Source organism: Mauremys reevesii, linkage group 12 (assembly GCF_016161935.1).
Source record: "Mauremys reevesii isolate NIE-2019 linkage group 12, ASM1616193v1, whole genome shotgun sequence".
Lineage (NCBI taxonomy): Eukaryota > Metazoa > Chordata > Testudines > Geoemydidae > Mauremys > Mauremys reevesii.
Window position 1 is genome coordinate 23,211,664 of NC_052634.1, and position 19,137 is coordinate 23,230,800.

The following is a 19,137-nucleotide window of genomic DNA, read 5'->3' on the forward strand; positions in this document are numbered from 1 at the left end:
CACCCCGTTCCTGCCCTAGTGCCCGGGCTGACCTGGTGGTGGAAGGGGACTGGGGGCCAGTGGCGCGGGGAGGAAGTTGAGCTGGACCCTGAGCTAGACTAGACCCTGGCGGTGAGAGTCTGGCCACCACTTGCCGCCCCACCCTGTTGTCCTGGCTTCCCCCACTGGTGTCATTTTGGGAGGGAAGTGGGGCTTCTGCCTCCCCTCCCCGATTTTCACACCACAGAGGAGTGCGAACAGGAAAACGAACGGCTGCTCCACACCCCCACCGGAGGAACCCGGCGCCCTTAGCTGCTTCCCCTGCTCCCCCCCAGCTGTGCTACTGAGTGGAAGCGTCCTGTGCCCATCACACAGAGGTCGATTAATCAAAACCCTCTTCTGCCAGCACCAGGCCTCCTGCTTCTTACACTGGGCCTGCAAGCGAGGGGGCGGCTGGCACAGTGCCAAGAGTCTAACCTGTGAGGCAGGAGGCGGCTGACGCCCGCAGCCTGCTGGGAGCTCCCAGAAGTTATTAAGGGACAGAGACTCCTCAATGCCCTTAGTAACAAGGGTTTGGGGGTCACCGAGGCCAGTAAGGGGGTCACTATGTCAGCCCTGTAACCCTAGGTGTCAGGTCACTGTGCAGCTTTGATCTAGAGTTCGGATCCCAACAACTGACCAGCAGCCCACAGCCTCCCCCTGGGTCTGCCCCACCTGGTTACTCCTTACAGGCCAACCTTACCCCCCTTCCAGCCCCAGATTCTCCCCCTAAGCATCCTACTGTTGCTCAGAGCCACAGCCGTGGAGGTGCTGAAGGAGGGAGGGGTGACTCTAGGGTGGGGTTCTTCTCTAAAGATGGCTGGCAGAAAGATGGTGCTCAGCTCTGTCAGCGACCTGCCCAGGTGCCTCGCTGCCAGGGGATGCAGACGTTTCTGTAAGGCCATTAAATGGGTATTTGGCTTCTGAATGAATGTGAGGAATGTGCAATCCTGAGAGGGAATTTCCAGCCCTCTCTTCAGGGCCCCAGTGGCCTAATGGACAAGGCATTGGCTTCCTAAGCCAGAGATTGTGGGTTCAAGTCCCATCTGGGGTAAAAAATTCCTTTCTTCTTGTATATTGCAAAGAAACATGGTGTTATTTTCCCCAAGGAAGCTGGGAGACATTTGAACACAAAGTACTGGAGCTTGGGAGCAATCCCCCAGAAACAGCATCTTCCACTTGACAAATGCTTTCTAGACCCATCAGTAGCAAACACTTAATACTAGTGTTTGTCTGAGAATAGAAGGAAGGGGAGCGTTTACTCCGACACCTCAGTGAGTGAAACAGACAGAAAGAGCAAGGCTGTCCTGAAAGAGAATGGATCTGTCTGGAGACAAAGCAGAACCTGAGAATGAGCAACAGTGTGAAAAGAAGAACTTTAAATGTGTGTTAGGTGTTAGTTAGGTTGGTCTGACAAATTTCAAGAAAATACCAATGCTCGTAGACTGATGCGGACACTGGCTGCTTCTGATCTTTTACTGAGAATTCATTGAGAAATATTTTCCTTAACTATGTTATGGAATATTGGGTGGGCTATGAAGGCACCATTCCTCCTGCTTTTGAGACAACACGGCTACATGGCATGCAGCCAATGCTCACCTTCCAGTCAACTGCTAGAGAAGACAACACAGACAGGGATGGCAGCAGGGCAGACTGGAGCTCCGCGGAAATGGTGGGACCAGGTCTCATCAATGGGGAGGTGGCCACCCCAGCATGCACAAGGCTGAGCCAGTAAGTGCAGCGTGTGCTCCACGGTGCCCCTACTCCCTGCATGTGGTGGTGGAGGGCATTTACTGAGTTCGGTTGGTTTGGGAAATTTAGGGCTTGGCTACACTTTCAGAGGTAGAGCGCTGGGAGTTAAACCACAGCAGGGAAACCGCTGCCGTCTGTTCACACTGAAAGCTGCAAGCGCACTGGAGTGGCCACATTAGCAGCTCTGGCAATGCCACAGAGAGCAGTGCAGTGTGTTAGCTATCCCAGTGTGCAAGTGGCTGCAATGTGCTTTTCAAATGGGGGACGGGGTTGGAGTGTGACAGGGAGTGTGTTGTGTGTACGTGGGGGGGAGTGACAGTGTGTTTGGGGGGCTGAGAGTCTGTCAGCATGCTGTCTTGTGTGTTCGGACAGCAGCAGACCCCCACCTCCCCTCATACACACTCACAACAGCAGCAGCATTCCACACTAATGGTTGCTTTGTCCCGGAGCAGATAAGCAGCTGGCTGTCAGAAACGGAGCTTTGAAAGGGGACATCCGCATGCCTGCAGCCGATTTCAAAACAATGACCAGAGTGGGCACTTGACTTCAGGGGATTATGGGACATTTCCTGAGGCCAAACACAGTGCAGTGATGCAACACGTCGTCCACACTGATGCCCGGGCGTTTCAGCAGGGCTCAGCAAGCTTTATGCTTCTCATGGAGGTGGATTACCGGGAGCGCTCCACATACAGAGCCCAGGTGCTCCATGTGCCTTGCCAGTGTGGACACCTCAGGAGTTAGGGCACCCGGGGCTGCTTTAATGCGCTCTAACTTGCAAGTGTAGCCAAGCCCCTAGACTATGTCACTTGTGTGACTTACTTGGGCTATTGTAATAAATATAATAGACGTGCAATGGTCAGAAATTGCACCAGCATAGAAGTATATTAAAGGGAAACCCTAAGGAAATTAAGAGTTTAAATTATCCTCCACATGTCTCGCGTCCCACTAAAATGAATCCAACCCACAGGTCACATGGGCAGAAGTATCAGTGTCAGGATGCTACATTGTTAGCACAGTAAATGAAGCTGCAAAATAAATGATGTTTAAATGACCTCACTCTGTTGTTTACAATCCTGTGTTAAGAGGTAATAGATACAGATGTACACCAGGCAGGGTCGTTTGGAGGATGAAGCCTTTATGCTTCCATCCCCCACCACTGTCAAGTTTTAGCCAATTAGGACAAGTCAGCAAATAAGAACAACCTCAGGTCTCAGTAACTGCTGCAGGTAGCAAAGTCCTACAGGGAGCAGTTTCTGGCACTACACCTGCACAGCTCTGCTCCCCGGCTCTTCTCGGGCTCCTGCTCTCTTCTTAGCTCTGCCCCACTCTGGCCCAGGCAGTTCCAGCTCCCACGGAGGACGGGACCCCCTGGCCTGGTGACTCCCTCATTACACTGCCTGGCCTGTCAGTGTGGCTAACTTGGAGCTTTGGCCTCTCCCCATTGCCCAGGGGACTGTCAGTCTCAGGGGCCTGATTTCCCATTGGCCCTTTCCCCTTCTACTGGGACTGGGAACTAGCCAACCAAAACCCCCACTAAGCTTTAGTAAGGGGCCAACAGTCCCTTACATGAGCCGGCCCCATGAGGGTCACTGATGGCCAGAGAAGGTAGCATAAGCTGGTCCCATGGTGTAATGGGAAGCACTCAGGACTCTGAATCCTGCGATCTGAGTTCAAATCTCAGTGGGACCTTGTGGTAAAGCTCTGGAGCTCACACTGCTCCACTTCCCTGTCTCCAGCTCTGCAAGCGCCGTTTTTTCCCCTCCTGCTGGATGGGTCAGGGCTCTAGAACTGACACCTGAGGGTTGGGATTCTCACGGCTTCACCTGGTGCCCACAAGTCTGGCACTTGCCACTGTGCTTGAAGGAAGCAGGGCTGGGCAGGTGGGAGCCCAGCACTTCTCCTCCTCTGGGCACCTAGAGCAGAGGCGGCTGGTGCTGACAGCTCCGAGGGAAGGCTTAAAAGCAGCGGAGGTCAGGGCAAGAGGAGGGGAGGACCATGTCTATGTGTGGCCAGCAGACAGCCACAGGGCCAGCCTGCTCCCTGTTGGAAAATCATAGTGCTAATGAAGCCTTTCCGTATTAGGCCTGAGTAAACCAAAGTTATGTTATGCTTGTCCAAACTGTGTTGGAAAGCTTACAGAACTCATTAGACTGAAGGCCGTGTATCTACCTAAGTCAGCTATTTCGCTTATCAGTTTTGTTTGGCTCCCCAAGTATATGTTGGCTCCCCAAGTGTATGCAGCTGCGTTCACATGTATGCATCCAAAGTATCTAGTACAAAGGGTCAACGGATGTATCTTGTGTCCCCTTCAGAATGACAAATGTATCCTCAACAGCTGTATGTCTCTTGTAGCCCCCACAAAATGATATATGTATCCTGCGTACCCAATTATCCCCTAATAGATACATGTACAGGGTCTATAGGTCAACCAAATGACGTAGACAAACGTAGGCTAAGTTGTTTGTTACCGGCTATAAAGGTAGGCCGCTTGGCCATGAAAGGTGTGTCTCTTTCTCTGGCACTAGCCGAGAGGAACACCCGCTCAGCTGACCGATCAATAAAGGGTGTGGTACTTGTCTTCCTGTCTCCGTGCCTCCTTGGTGTAATTAGGTAAGCTCCGGGGGGAAAACGAGCCCTTTTGGCTAACAAATGGCGACTCCACGCCGGGACTTCTCTCCCTGTTGGGGGCGCTGACCGGCGGCCGAGGACAGCTCAGGAGAGTGGCCACCTTGAGCTATTGGTTTGCTCAAGCTCCGGGTCGCTGCAATCGGCCGGGACGGCTACGCCCCCTCCACAGAGAACTCCAGCCGACACGGAAGCAAGACAGTACCAGAAGAGGGGAGTCCACCTGCCGGACGCGGCCACTCCGGGCGTGGTAAGTGCGTTACCTCCTGGGTTTGAGGATTAACGCCCCCGAAGAGTGAGGGTTGGGACCTTGGGCCCCTAATGGTAAAGGAACCCACAAATAGGAAGGTGTGTGTGGGTAAAAGCTTTCTGGTTAAGGTACCTAGGTTCAGACACGGCTAATGAATAATTCCATTAACTCCACGAGTCCGTGGGCCGTGCTGAACAATTACTGGGACTTAGAGCAGCCCCAGGGCTGGCTTTTCTTTTTGGTAGGGGTACTTTTGTTTCTTGTTCTATTGGTATGCTGGAAGCCAAAACTGTAACCGGGTCTAGGAGCGTGTGAACCCATCTTCTCTCCCCCCCCCTTCTTTTCCGTGTGGGTAAGGGACAGTCTAAACATTCCACCTCACCCCCTAAGGGTACCCCAGCATATTATATGTACGTACATTATGGTTCTAAAACCTGCAGGTATTTAGAGAATTGGAATCTTTATACGTGTGAAGATCCATCTAAACAATGCCCATTAAAAGGTACCTTTAATCTAGATAAGATCATATATCTCAGAGGAGCTTTTAATCACCAAAGAAAAGCCTCTGACACAGTGTGAGCAATTTGTCTAGAAACGGGTTAATTTAAAACTCAGCTTCGCCCAGAGATAAAAAGAGAAAGTTGTTTTATGCTCAAGGTCAAGCAAACCAAAGGCAGTACAAGTTACAGAACTGAGATTACATTTGCAAAGCTTAACTGTTTGGTGAGATCCAACAGTCTGACTTTGTGATGGATGCCGGTGCTGGTGTGGCTTGGTGACACTGGAGAAGCCAGAGGTAGCTGACCTGGACTAGAATCTCTGAAAGAGACACCGCAGGAGATTCCAGGGTGTAAAAGAACAGCCTTCCCAAGAGCGGAAGCATGTTGGAAATTCTGAACAAGCTGTATACAGGATAATCTCCCGTCCACCTATTCCCCTTTTCTGAATGTTATATACAGACGTGGCCAGTCTGGATATGTGTAAGTATGGGGCATTCGTATTTTTTATGAGTGATGTGGAAGCGTTCCCAACGCTCTCCATTGTTGTTTTATCATTTTAATGAAGCTTTAAAATTTGGTTATATGGTGTGTTTTCTCTATCCTCCCCCACCGTCCTGAAGTGTCAGTTTGATCACCTGACATGAGGGATAATTGGTAACAGAAATTTGTCACAGTTTGGTGAGCAATAGAGAATGGGGGAACCCTGTAGAATTTACACCATCTATTTGTTTTACCCTTGTTGTTTTATGTTTGTTTTATTTGGTTCTGTTGGTGTTATATGTTGAGGATTGCATAATTAAAGGTGTGCCCATTCTCAGCTGCAGTAAGTCTGAGAACTGGAGAAGGGTTTAGCATTCCTCTTTCCACCCTGGTTGACCAGGAAGGGTGGCAGGTGAATCTACCCCCAGTCGTAGCAGGACTGGGCATTAGAGTAGTTGGAGAAAAGGAAAAAAAATGTGTATTTGATAACTAGAATTAAGCAATTAAGAGCATAGATCATGAACCAGGCAGCAACTCAAACCTGCGCCAGGCCAAGTTGCAGGCCTTGAGACAGGACTTCCAGTTATAAAAGGAAGCCCTGGCTAAGCAAGTACCAGTCCTTTAGGGACTTGTTAAAATTTAACCATTTGTGCTCAGCATACGCCGTAACAGCAGTGTGTTTGCTACAAGAGGCAATTAAATAGTTAACGCCAGTGGGCCATGCGTTTTGCCCAGGTGGCAAGCCTCACGAGGGAGGACTCGGGTCGTCTTGTGAATAAAATGTTTTAGGAAAAAAAACCAAAAGGGTGGGGGCAGAAGCCCATGAAAGAAACGGTTCAGCGCAAAAAAAAAAAAAAAAAAGGATCGGGCCCAGGCGGGCAGGCAACAGACAGAGAGCTTGGAGAACAGGTTGGAAACTTTTGAGGGTCTAGTGGAAGGAAGAAGTAAGTGAGTGTAAGCATGGGGATTTCAAATACTCAGGAGGATATTTGGAATGGTGATTTGAATTGGTAAGTGGCTGTTGGGAGCCAAGCAAGTGATATAAGGAAAGAGCAAGTGATTTGAAGGAGAGTGAAGAGTTAACTCTGTAGTTGCTGGAGGGAATAGTAGTTGAACTTTGTAAAAATGCTAAAGAGAAAAGTTCTTGGTGTTTTTTTTTTAATGTTTGTAAATAAATTCAGGCAAAGAAATTATTAGATTGCAATCATTTGGCTATGAACAATTTTGTTGAATTAGCTAAAGAATGTATACAATGCTATGTAAATGAAAATTTATTAGGCTCTAAGGCACTATAAGTGGTGATGTTTTCTTTCAGTGTTTAAAAGCAGGAGTTAAAAGTAAAAAGCAAACCAGAAAGCATCTGTATTAATGCAAATTATCTAACTGATAAGGTAGAGGCCACTGAAATCTGGGCTGTCTATGAAACACATATAAGACAATATGGGGTAATTCCCTTGTTTTGCCTGAAATCAACAAGGGTATTTGTATATTTTAAGCAATAATTGACTGCCCAGAAGGGGTAGACCTCTGTTTTGGTCTTTCAGATAATCAAAGAAAACTAATGCCAGCTGAACAGCATTCAACGTATCGTGATTTACTGGCAGAGTAAAAATTAAGTTTTGTGTTCTATGTTCTGTCTTGTGGTGTTTGTCTTGTAGCCAAATTGTTGTGATTAATATTTTCATGGGATGGTCTGGTTTGAAATAAAGCAGAAGGCTTGAATTGAAATGCAGATATTTGTTTTGTTCAACTTAAAATACAAAGTGTTTGGATACATCAGAAAAATGTGATCTATTAAAGTCTAATATATTTTCTTAAGTAAGAGAAAGAAACTACATTGGCCAAATCTTTTAATTGAAAATTGTTGTTAAAATTTGCATACTAACAGTCTTTGGAAGCGAGGACATGAAAAGTTAACCCACTCCCCATATTGTGCATGGCATCCTTCTGGCTACCTCAAACTTCTAGCCAGAGGGCTGGGGATGGTGGGAAGCTATTGAACTAGAGGTTGTATTAAATGAACTCATCAAAGTGGGTGTGCTTGTCCTGGCTTGTTGTTCCAAAGCTCTCTAATAAGGTTATGTTAGTAGAAGGGTATATGTGGCATACATTAAATAATAAGACTAATGTACTGTATAACAGCAATGTGTATGTGTTCATTGTTAACAAAAGGTGTATAAGTAAAAAAGTAAAAGTTTCCTTTGTAGGTTAAAAAAAAAAAGAAGCCAAAAAGGGGAAAAGGAAAAAGAACGAGTTAACTGAGAAAAACTTTAATTAGCAAGCTCAGTCCAAAAAAAAAAAAAATACACTGACTTCGTTCAAGGACACTTGGCTAACAACCAGAAAAGGGGGGCTTGAATATACCCAAGCAGATGTAAAATCTGCACAGACACTAATGCAATGTGTTAGGTTTCTTTTCTCACAGGTAAAGAAACACTATCCGAAGACCCTAGCAGCCCCGCTACTCCATGGAACCTGGAGACCGGATCAATGTACAGGTCCACCAACGAAAGACTGCTTTGGCTCCATGCGGGAAAGGCCCTTAGTGAGTCCTGCTGATTACCAACACCGCTGTGAAGTGCCAAAGACTGACTGCTTGGACCCATGATTCTCACTGCAAAAAGACCCCTCTACATCAGGAGAATTCTCCTACTTATAATTAGCCTATTCTTTCTTCTAGTTCAACTGTGCTTCTGGACAGCGGGGAAAAAGGACAAGGTGACGTGCTAGCTAACCTCTCCCTTGTCCACTGACAGACCTACTGTGCCTTTGAACTTTTCTAGAAGAAACACTCACTCCACTGACACTGCCAAAGTCCAGGAATTCCTGACTAAAAAGGACATTGAGAACTGACCCTGGTAAAGAATCAAAGACTTATACACTGGCAGGAACAAACTTGTGGGACCCCTGCTTGGGAATGTGGTATTAATTGAATGTTGGGGTTTATTCTACAGGCTGCGCCCTGTGTTTTGGATAAATCCTTTAGTATGTCTTGCCCTCCCTAATTGGATTTTAAATGATATTGTCTTTATCCAGTTTTCAGATCACTTTTACATACCCAGATTGCTCACAAGGGGCTGCCATTAGATTAGCACAACAAAAAGCCTGGGTTATTTCCTCTGGAAAAAGAAGAAATTGGGCAGATCCCTGTGGGCTGGGGCTAACAGTGTAACAGCCATTTGGAATATTCTTAAAGGCCAAGAACATAATAAGAAATTGGGCCGACTAAAAAGGGCCACTAGCCTTATTTCTGAAGTTCAGCTAACCCAAGTATAGGCTGAAGTTGGTGAGTTACATGTCATTTCCACCCTTAGTTCTATAACCCAGAAGTTACTGACAGAGATGGTATTGAATATCACTGAGGCTGGGAAGGCATTGCAGTGGGATCTAGTATGTTTAAAATTTCAGGATTTCCTCGATGACCAGCTGATGGCCATTTGAAGTGATCTTGAGCACCAGACTTGACCCACTGCCCTTACAGACATATCAGGAGTACCATCTGATCTGTGGTCATGAAGACATACTTGGACACTTTCTGGGTGGAAGTGTGTACATTTACAGTGCTCCTTCCAAGCATATGGACCGGTTGGGGTGGGTGTGGCTCCCACATACCGAATCCTGCCGGGTCCATGGGGAGGATGCATATGGGATTAAATTATTCACCGAGACATCTGGGAAATTAAACCACTGGGTATACCTACCTGAGTTATAGTCAGTGCCCCGATCCCTTCGTTGTTAAATGAACAAGGTTCCACTCTTTTGTCCATGCATTCATTCCTGGGTTGGGGGTGACTAAGCTTAAAAGAGCAGTTGTAAATATTTCTGCAGAGCTTCATTGCTTTTTGGCCTCAAAGTGTGAGAAAACTCAGCCAAAAGGTTTGGTGAGTATTCTCAAAGGGGGGAGTTGTTGGAAAATCATAGTGCTAATGAAGCCTTTTTGTATTAGGTCTGAGTGAACCAAAGTTATGCTATGCTTGTCCAAACTGTGTTGGAAAGCTTACAGAACTCATTAGACTGAAGGCCGTGTATTTACCTATGTCAGCTATTTTGCTTATCAGTTTTATTTGGCTCCCCAAGTATATGTTGGCTCCCCAGTATATGCAGCTGTGTTCCCATGAATGTTTCCAAAGTATATAGCACAAAGGGTCGATGGGTGTATCTTGTTTCCCCTTCAGAATGACAAATGTATCCTCAACAGCTGTATGTCTCTTGTAGCCCCCACAAAATGATATATGTATCCTGCGTACCCAATTATCCCCTAATAGATACATGTACAGGGTCTATAGGTCAACCAAATGACGTAGACAAACGTAGGCTAAGTTGTTTGTTACCGGCTATAAAGGTAGGCCGCTTGGCCATGAAAGGTGTGTCTCTTTCTCTGGCACTAGCCGAGAGGAACACCCGCTCAGCTGACCGATCAATAAAGGGTGTGGTACTTGTCTTCCTGTCTCCGTGCCTCCTTGGTGTAATTAGGTAAGCTCCGGGGGGAAAACGAGCCCTTTTGTCTAACGTCCCTGCTGTGCTGAACCCCACTGAAGGCCACCCACAGACCAGCATGCAGGGCGGCTGCTGATGCTCTGTGGCCAACACCAGAAGATGGTAGGAAAGCAGGGCCAGCCCCCTGGTGGGGCCTCTTACCGTTCCCACTCATGGTGCTGACTTTGGCAGTGGAGCCGCCCATTTTCTTTGGCAAGTCAGGAAGGGCAAAGGCGAGACTGGAAGCACCTGGGGCTCATGTCCCAGCCTTTGTGACACCCACCCCCCAACTGCTTCCCGGGGCTCTAGCTGAAGCCAGAGCACTGGCCTGAGCAGCCAAGAAGAGGTTCCAGCCCTGAAGGGAGCAGGACTTGCAGCACAAAGTGAGCACAACCACGAGGGGACTCAAATCCTAAATCATCCGATCCACAGGGAGATGCCTTATCCTTTAGGCCACATGATGAGGGGGTCTAAACACTGCTTTGGAAAAGCCGGACACTGTGTTTCTCAGGTCATCTGCTGAGGGGGCCGAGACGCTCTGGGCACAAGAAGTTAAGTTCCCAGCGACACGTGAGACTTAATTGTATGGGGCCAGGTGCAGGGCTTTGGCAGGGAGGCTCGGGCATGGGGGATTGAGGTGCAGCGGATGGACCGGCTGTCTAGGCACAGAGATTTAGTCTCCCTGAGGAGGAGGAGGAATCCTGCTGACAGGCAGTGGCTGTGAAGAAAAAGACGAGGGGTTCCTGGGACTTTTTTTGCCTCTCTTTTGCCTGCCTGCTCACTCTTGCCTGCACACTGGGATAATCACTCTTGTGGTGAATGGTGAAGCTATCTCCTAACAAGCCCTGGTAGCTCAGCTGGAAGAGCATCAGGCTCTTAATCTGAGGGTCCAGGGTTCAAGCCCCTGTCTGGGTGCTCAGCTTTTAAGTTGCCTTGTGTGCCAGGAGCCAAACTCTGTTCACAGCCACACAGGGATTCCCAGAAACCATGACCATTTCCTGGAAAGGTTCCTTTCCTTAGCAATCAGGAGAAAGGCCACATCTGCGGGTGCAGATAGCACAGTCTGTGGCTGCCAGGAAGTGCTGTGGGGCCAGGTGCAGAGAAAGCCCAGAGGGGGAACAGCAGAGATGAGGGGAAGAGAGACAGAGAAGCAATGAGGACAGAGCACAAGCGTAAAGGGGGCATCTGGTCTGGCTATTGTGGGGAACTTGCCTGGTTTATACAGGACCCTGGTGGAATTGGCCAGCGGGAGGATCTGAGTCCCTTACCCAGAGGCTGCCTGACCTCGAGGACTGTTAGGATACAGATATTCAGGCCTGTCTGCAAAGGCCTGTACTTTAAGAATTTAGGTGTATTTTTTTCACTTAGCTAGTTATAAAGATATAAAAGAAAGAATAAAAAATCACTGTCTGTCTGTGTAATGGCCTTCTCTTACTGTGACAGTCTGAGGCCTGGTTCTTCGGCTAAGCAGCAAAGGCAGCCATAAGGTGGGAGGTGTATGGTCACATCCTCACATTCCCAACTAGTCACACTGAAATAAGGTGCTATTGGGCTGTTAGGAATACAATCCTGTCCTGATATTCCATCACCTCCAGAGAAAGGGAAACTTAGTTTGGTAGCATCCTGTCTGCCAAGAACTCACTTATCAATAGACACAGCTGGAAAACCCTTATGTCTGTATAGATGTAGTTGTGAAATCCTCCCTTCTGTATTGTTTTGTATGTTTATTTGCATGGTCTCTGTCTGGGTCTGTGATTGTTTCTGTCTGCTGTATAATTAATTTTCTTGGGTGTAACCAGTGAAGGTGGTGGAATATAACCATGTTACAGTATATTAGGAATGGTTAGTCTAGAGAAGGAGTGAGGGTGCCAGGTGGCGCGGCGGTCGGGGCCACGTGGTGAGTGTCCCGCTGAAGCACTGGCCGCCCCCCTTCTCTCTCCCTCCCCTTCCCCCCCCCCACTAGACCGGGTGCGCACTCTGCAGCACAGGGAGTCCACTGGCTCCGGCTGCCCTGTGGGGTTTTTTGTTTTGTTTTGCCCCTGCTTTGCCGGCCGCGCTGTTGTTTTCCCCCCAGTGCCCCTGCTTTGCTGCTCCATCCCCGCCGTTTTTGTGTTGTCCCCCCCAACTTTGCCACTCCAGCCGCACCGTGACCCCCCCCCCGCTTTGCCGCTCCAGCCGCGCTGTATCCCCCCCACCCCCACTTTGCCGCTCCACCCGTGCCGTTTTTTTCCCCCTGTTTTGTTGCTCCGGTGGCCCCACCCCATTTTTTTTTGCTTGGGGCGGCAAAAAAGCCAGAGCCGGCCCTGCCCACACCTGACTCCCTGCCATCTCTACCAGGGCTTGACAAGCTTTACTTGTGTTTGCATTCTGCAAAGCAGAGGAGCAGGTGAGGTTTTCCTTGCAAGCTGTGTGTGAGTCAATCTTTGGCCAGGTCTGCACTACAAAGTTGTTTCAGCAGAATTATATTGCTCAGGTGTGTGAAAAACACACAACGTTCCCTCGGTCGGCAGCTTGTGGCTGGTGTACACACTGCAATGCCACGTCTGGCGACAAAACTGCCCTGTTTTGCTGACAAACTAAAACAACTTTGATGAGCGGTCTAGAGCTTTTTGCAGCAAACTTAAAGTGAGAGTGTCAGTGTAGATGCTGCTGTTCATTATATCACCATAACTGGCCTCCTCCAGTATCCCACAATGCCCTCTGTGAACTCGCCTGCCCTGCATTCCTGCTGCAGAGCCATGGGCCCCTCCCCTTTCATCACTCTGGGAAGTTCTGACAGCTGAGCCTGCTGCTCTGCTCCGGCAGCCAGGAGCAAATCACTGCCGTGGATGCTGCTCTCTCCCGCCCTGCGAACATAGAGCAGGGTGGCGGGAACTTCCTTACATTGTGTGTGTGTGGGGGGGGGGGCACCGGCATCCAAACTGTGACACCACCATGACACCCCTTCCCTCAAGGAGGCTCTTACCTTCTAAACAGGGATGCCTGTTTTCTAGTAAAATCAGGAAAAGGGAAGGAGAAAACTCAAAAGAGGTTCCTCCTGGCGCTCACGTCCGTGAACCCGAATACTCTCTCAGTCCTCAAAGAGAGACCTGGAGAAGGAGACTTGCTGAAGCAAAGCCACAGGGGTCTCTGAGGTTTCCCTGGCCCCTCGCCCCGTCCTGCCTGGCTGATGTCAGCATCTCTCTGTGAGGTCACCACCTCCCCACCACCTTTGACCAATAGTCTGAGGTCCTGCAAAAGGCCTTTGTGATGTCACTGCCACACCCCTCCCTTGCTGTGCTAATGTCCTGCCCCTGGCCAGGCACTTTGGAGGTTTGAGCTACTCCCTGTGGATCAACCCACTCAAGGAGGGTTCATTCAAGGAGCAAGCTGGCTACACAGGAAAACATCAGATGCTGCTCCCAGTGCTACACTCAGTTTTTCAGAAATTAGTCAACTTGATGGCCAGAAGAGACCATTAGAGCATCTAATCTGACCCCCTGCATATCACAGGCCTCCTGTATGACACAAGAGCTACTTTTAGGGCAAACACATTCCAGAAAGGCATCTAGTCTTTATTAAATGACATCAAGAGACGGAGAATCCACCACTTTCCTTGGTAGCTTGATCCTGCGGTGAATTATCCGCGCTGTTGAATTTTTGTGCCTTAGTTGTAATATGAATTTGTCTCTTTTCACCTTCCAGCGATTGGGTCTTGTTATGCCTTTCTCTGCTCGATTAAAGAGCCCTTTCATAGCCAATCTTTTCGCTCCATTAAGGCCCTTCAACACTTCAGTGAAGTCACCTTTCAATCTTCTTTTGATAAGCTAAACAGGTTGAGGTCTTTCAATAGCTCACTAGAAGGCATTTTTCTCCAGCCCTCAGAACATTTGGTGGCTCTTTGCTGCCCCAGCTCCAATTTCACAACATCTTTTTCAAATGAGGACACCAAAACTGGAGGCAGTATTCCAATATCAGTCTCACAGATGCTGTGTCATCTCCTGTGATGTTATTAACATAATCTGTAACTCTATAGATCACTGTTGCGACCACTGTTCTATATTTGCAGCCAATATGGTAGAAAGGTTGTTGTCTAAGGCAGGGGTCCCCAACCCCCGGTCCGCGGCCTCTTAGAAACCGGGCCGCGATCCGACCCAGTGGAGCTTCCACAGGCATGCCTGCGGGAGGTCCAGCTGAGCCGCGGGACGAGCGCTCCCTCCGCAGTCGTGCCGGCGGGCGGCCCGGTGCGCCCGGGGCTCCGGGGGCGCTTCGGCCGGCACGCCACTGGAGCCGGTGGACCTCCCGCAGGCGTGCCTGCGGAAGCTCCAGCTGAGCCCCGGGAGCAGCGGACCTCCCGCAGGCACGACTGCGGAGGGAGCGCTCATACCCGCGGCTCAGCTGGATCTCCCGCAGGCACGCCTGCGGAGGGTCCGGCAAACGAAACCGGTCCCTCGACCTAAAAAGGTTGGGGACCCCTGGTCTAAGGGGTGTATGGAGAGGTTCTGATTGGCTGATTATAATGATGCTATCTCTATAGGTGTATCATTTTTGTAGTTGACGTTATGAATATTGGCTCTATGCTGCCCGTATTTCAAACTTGTGCTTTGCTTCCGGGGAACACCCCAGCCATACAAGTTGGTGTCAGTTCTGCCTAGCCTGCTTGATGGCCCATTCAGGACCATCATCTCTACAATCGACCCATGGAGAGAAGGCAGATACGCCTTGTGACTCAGCAAGGTCTGCAGGGACCTGCCTGTGGACAGAACTCTAAGGTTTTTCTATGCCACGTGCTGGATAGAGTGTCCTTGGGACAAAGAAAGCAAAGACCACATGGCAAGAGACTATAAAAGGCTGATGCCTCGTCTCCATCTTGTTTTCAATCCTGCTTAATACCCCTGGAGGGACTTTGCTACAAAGTGAAGCTCTCTATAAGGACTGAATGACCCATCCCAGCTGTGGATGGACTCCAGAGACTTGATTTGAACCTGCAGTTTATCCCCTCACTGCTACAAATCTGAACCAAGAGCTTTGCCATTACTGGGTATGAAGGGTTAAAATCCATGTGCATTTTATATAACAACCTGGTCTATGGATTATGCCAGCTCTTTTCCAGAGCCAAAGTCCAGAATATGGTCAAGGGACCAGAGGCCTAGCAAATAGTGATCAGCTAAGAGAAAGCTGGGTAAACAGAAAGACTTGCTTGCTAAGATAGGCCTGGTCAGCAAATTGCCAGGTGTTGGAGCTAAGAACTAAAGAATTGTGTCTTATTCAGAGTTGCAGATTGAATAAAGAATCCCTGTTCTTATTGTGTTAGTCTCTTCTGTAGGGAGACGTTCTTCCCACAGATCCAACCTTGAGTTTATGAGAAGTTGGCACATGTCAGTATAAGATATGGCATCCTTCCACCTCCCCTCCCAGGGACCAATGCCTGCCTTTAGACACACAGAAAACAATCTTTATTGCCATATACTTTCACTGTTTCTTTGCTTTAACCCCTAGGAATGTACCTGGTGGACAATCAAAAGAGTTGCTCCATTCCTGTGGACCTCAAATCAGAATTCAACATATATATTTTATACTACTAACATTTTATCAAAGTATTCATTAAATGTTAACTTGCTAACTTGAGACCATGGGTGGAGACATTATGTAACCTGTTCACCATTGGCTACTGTCTTATCTTGTCTTGGTGCAAAATCTATCCCGGGGTGTGGAACTGCCTACCCTGTCACTTTCCCCCGCCCATGGAAAACCTATATATTCTATTGTAATCAATTGATTGGCAGTGTCTCTGAGCTTAATAAGACAGGTGACACTCCGCCAGCGCTGTGTGTAATAAACTCCTATTCTTGACCTCTACAGGGTGTAGATTTATGTCCTTCACAGACATCTGCTGAATAAAGAGGAGATTCAGCATCCAGCACCCAGTGGTGCCTGGCTGAATGTGTCTCCTTTCCCCGCAGCTTGGTGATCTTTTGAGGAAATGGAGAAGACTGCCTTTGCCTAGCTGTACATTGCTTGCAAAAGAAGCAGGTCTTTTTGGTGACAAGTGTTGAAAGGAGCCATTAGACGAATGTGGAGACAAGAAAACATCCCCAACTGAACTTGCATCTGTGGATGCTGAAGCCACAACACAGAGCGCTAAACACTATATGACCACGGCTGGGGTCAGAAGAGTCTCTACCAAAGCCTTTTTCCACCACCAGGGGCCTCTCTGTGCACAGAACTCCTGGTTGCTTGATGGCTGCAGGCAGTGGAGAGCTCTATTTTGGCATCTCTTTGTCTCTTTTGTGGTGAACATCTGCAGTGACTGTTAAAAGGCCTCTGGATAGTGGTCTTTGGGAAGAGCTGGCTGAAGAGCCTTCCTAGTAACCAGGAAATCCTGGCTTGGCCTGACAGTTCTTCCTTGCTGAACCTAATGTCTCTTTTGGCTCCTTTTTTGTATCTCTTTTCATAAAAAGAAAAGACCTGTCAGCAGAATCCTTCTAAGTGGTGGTTCAAAATAGAGAGAGTCTTCCTTGCGGCTAAGTCTTGGTGCCATGGGGCATGTCTCACCACTGCAGTGCCTCCTGTTGGCCATCCTGGCAATTAGCTCTGTTCCCCCGGTGCGCCTTCATCCAGTGGCATCTGGCTGCCATCTGTTCTATCATTAGGACCCATGTCGCTCTCAAGACTTCAATGTCCTCTTATGGACACAGCCCTCTGGCTGTGCCCCACTCAGTTGTCTCCCCCCTTCCAGGGGGCAGTTGTCCTCTGCCCAGACACTTGCCTCAGTGTCCAGCTGCAGTCCAGGGTGTAGCCACCTGTATCAGTGGTGACTGAGGCAAAAGGGGTGCACCTCCAACCCCCGCCATCTGTTTCCCTGGACCACTTCCCCACAGACCTAGCACCTTCCTCCGCCTTTGTATCAGGGCCTCAGTCTGGCAGCAGTCGGCCAGGAGGTCACTCACGCTCCCCTTACCCACCCAGCACTACTCTGACCATGGTGCCCTCCCTTCAGGGCAGCCAATCCTCCCTCCTCAAACTCCAAGGACGGACTGACTCTTGCTGTGCTGAGCAGCCCTTTAAATATGGGCTGCTCCAGCAAGCCTTCTCCTGATTGGCTCTCCCAATAAGCCCTTTCCTGACTGGCTGAGTTCTGTGCAGCCTCTGCAAGGCTGCCTTAATCTTTCTCCTGCTTGTTTGGGGCATCCACCCCACCACACTTGGAAAGCGGCAAATGAGAAGTCTAGAGCTGAAGGAAAGGTTACCATGACTCAGAACTGAGCCGAGGTTGCTGCGACTGAAACACAGATCACTAACCACGATATGATCACAGTGGCTGGTGGAAGAAGCACATGTTAGAAGCCCTCTGTCAACTCAGCTGTGGCTTTCTGTGCACGGAGAGCCAGGCACCTCAAGGTCTGCAAGTCTTGAGGGAAATGGGGAACGTCTGTACTTTGGAATGTGCAGGTGTTGTCCTGGGCCATCAAATGGAACAGTTGTAAATACCTTCTTGAGGCAGGCACCATGGCTTAGCTGGCTTAAAGCACCTGTCTAGTAAACAGGAGATCCTGGGTTCAACTCCCAGTGGTGCCTTGTTGCATGGCTTTTGTCTCCTCTGCTCACATTTTCCTGTGTCGTCTTAGGAAACAGAAGAGACCTCCCTTGGTATCCAAGTAATTGCTTGCTAAGGAAAAGGCTTCTTTGGAGAGAAGCATTGGAAAGAATCAAATCACAAGCCTGGAGCTGATGAAAAGGCTGCTGTGACTGGCATTGGCATGGCGGTTGCTTCAACTGCAATTGCTGCAACACAAGAGCCTGCGCCACACGTCCTTGTGATTCGCTGGGGATGTCCACACACAGAGGCCATGTCACCATCCTTTTGATTGTCAGGGATGAGAAATGGAGCAGCCGGGAGAAAAGTCCCAGAGAGCAGCATCGTGGCTAAGCTGGCCAAGGCACCTGACAGGTAAAGTGGAGGTTAGGGATGCAGCACCCAGTGGTGCCTTGCCAAATGTGTCTGCTCCTCCAACCTTTTGGTCAATCTTTCGAGGAAGCAGAGAAGATGCCTCTGCCTTGCAGTGCAAATGCTTCCAAAAGAAACTGGTCGTTTTTTCTGACAAGTGTCTGAAGGAGGCACCTAAGAAGCATGGAGACAAGGAAAAGGTCATTGTAACTCAACTTGCATCCATGGCTCTTGGGGCCACTACGCAGAGCACTGAGCACTGTACGATCACAGCTGGTGACAGAAGGGGCTTTTCCAAAGGCATTTTCCACTAGCAGGGTCCTCTCTGTGTGCAGAATTCCTCATCGTTCGATGTCTGCAGGCCCTGGAGATCACTATTTGGCATCTCGCTCTCTGTCTCAGTGAACATCCGCTGTGGCTGTTGAAAGTCTGTGATGGGATCTACGGGTCGCAACCTGAACAGTGGGACCCCTGAGCCCTGTGTCCCACTGCCTGGATTCCCTCTCACACGGTGATGCTGTGACAGGCTGCGAATCTCTGGCACATATTGCACTTACACAGACATCCACAGGTAGGGACACATCCAACTGAGTTACATGAATGCTTCTCCCAGCCACTCACAAAACTAATGATAGATAAAGAGCCTCCCGCCAATTCCCCCCAGCTCTGCAGCCTGGCACCCCTGGATCATACCGCAGGAAGGGTCAACCACAGCGGCTGCCTCCCCCACATGCGGGAAAACGGCTTGACCTGCTGGCCCCGCGGACTAAGTCACCAGGCCTCCAGCTTTCCCCATTCGACCCAAGGGGTTGATCTTGTGGCCAGAATTATTTGCAGTTGTGATTTCCCCCAGCAGTACCCCACAGGGGTCCAGGGTCAGCTCCAGCACAGGCCACACAGGAAGGCTTAATTCTTGAGCTGCAGCACGTGCTGGGCAGGCTTAAGGCTGGGCTCCCCATGGCAGGAGAGAAGAAGAAGACTCGGCTCCTGGAGGGGCAGGCTGGGGCATCCTGGATCCCATTTGCTCACAGCCAGCCCCCCACCTCCACTCCCAAGTTGTCAGTGGTGCCCCCAGGTCGGCCAGAATGGAGCAGCGGTTTTCACTGCAC

At 49.3% G+C, this 19,137-nt stretch overlaps 4 non-coding genes across 4 annotated transcripts; all 4 read left to right on the plus strand.

The window, feature by feature from the left end:
- The first annotated feature begins 999 nt into the window (after nt 1-999).
- TRNAR-CCU lies at nt 1,000-1,072 on the plus strand. The gene has a single exon. It is a non-coding gene; the product is annotated as a tRNA-Arg (tRNA).
- A 2,315-nt stretch (nt 1,073-3,387) lies between these two features.
- TRNAQ-CUG lies at nt 3,388-3,459 on the plus strand. Its single transcript has one exon. It is a non-coding gene; the product is annotated as a tRNA-Gln (tRNA).
- Nucleotides 3,460-10,943: 7,484 nt separating this feature from the next.
- TRNAK-CUU lies at nt 10,944-11,016 on the plus strand. Its single transcript has one exon. It is a non-coding gene; the product is annotated as a tRNA-Lys (tRNA).
- Nucleotides 11,017-17,583: 6,567 nt separating this feature from the next.
- TRNAT-AGU lies at nt 17,584-17,658 on the plus strand. The gene has a single exon. It is a non-coding gene; the product is annotated as a tRNA-Thr (tRNA).
- The last annotated feature ends 1,479 nt before the right edge of the window (nt 17,659-19,137 follow it).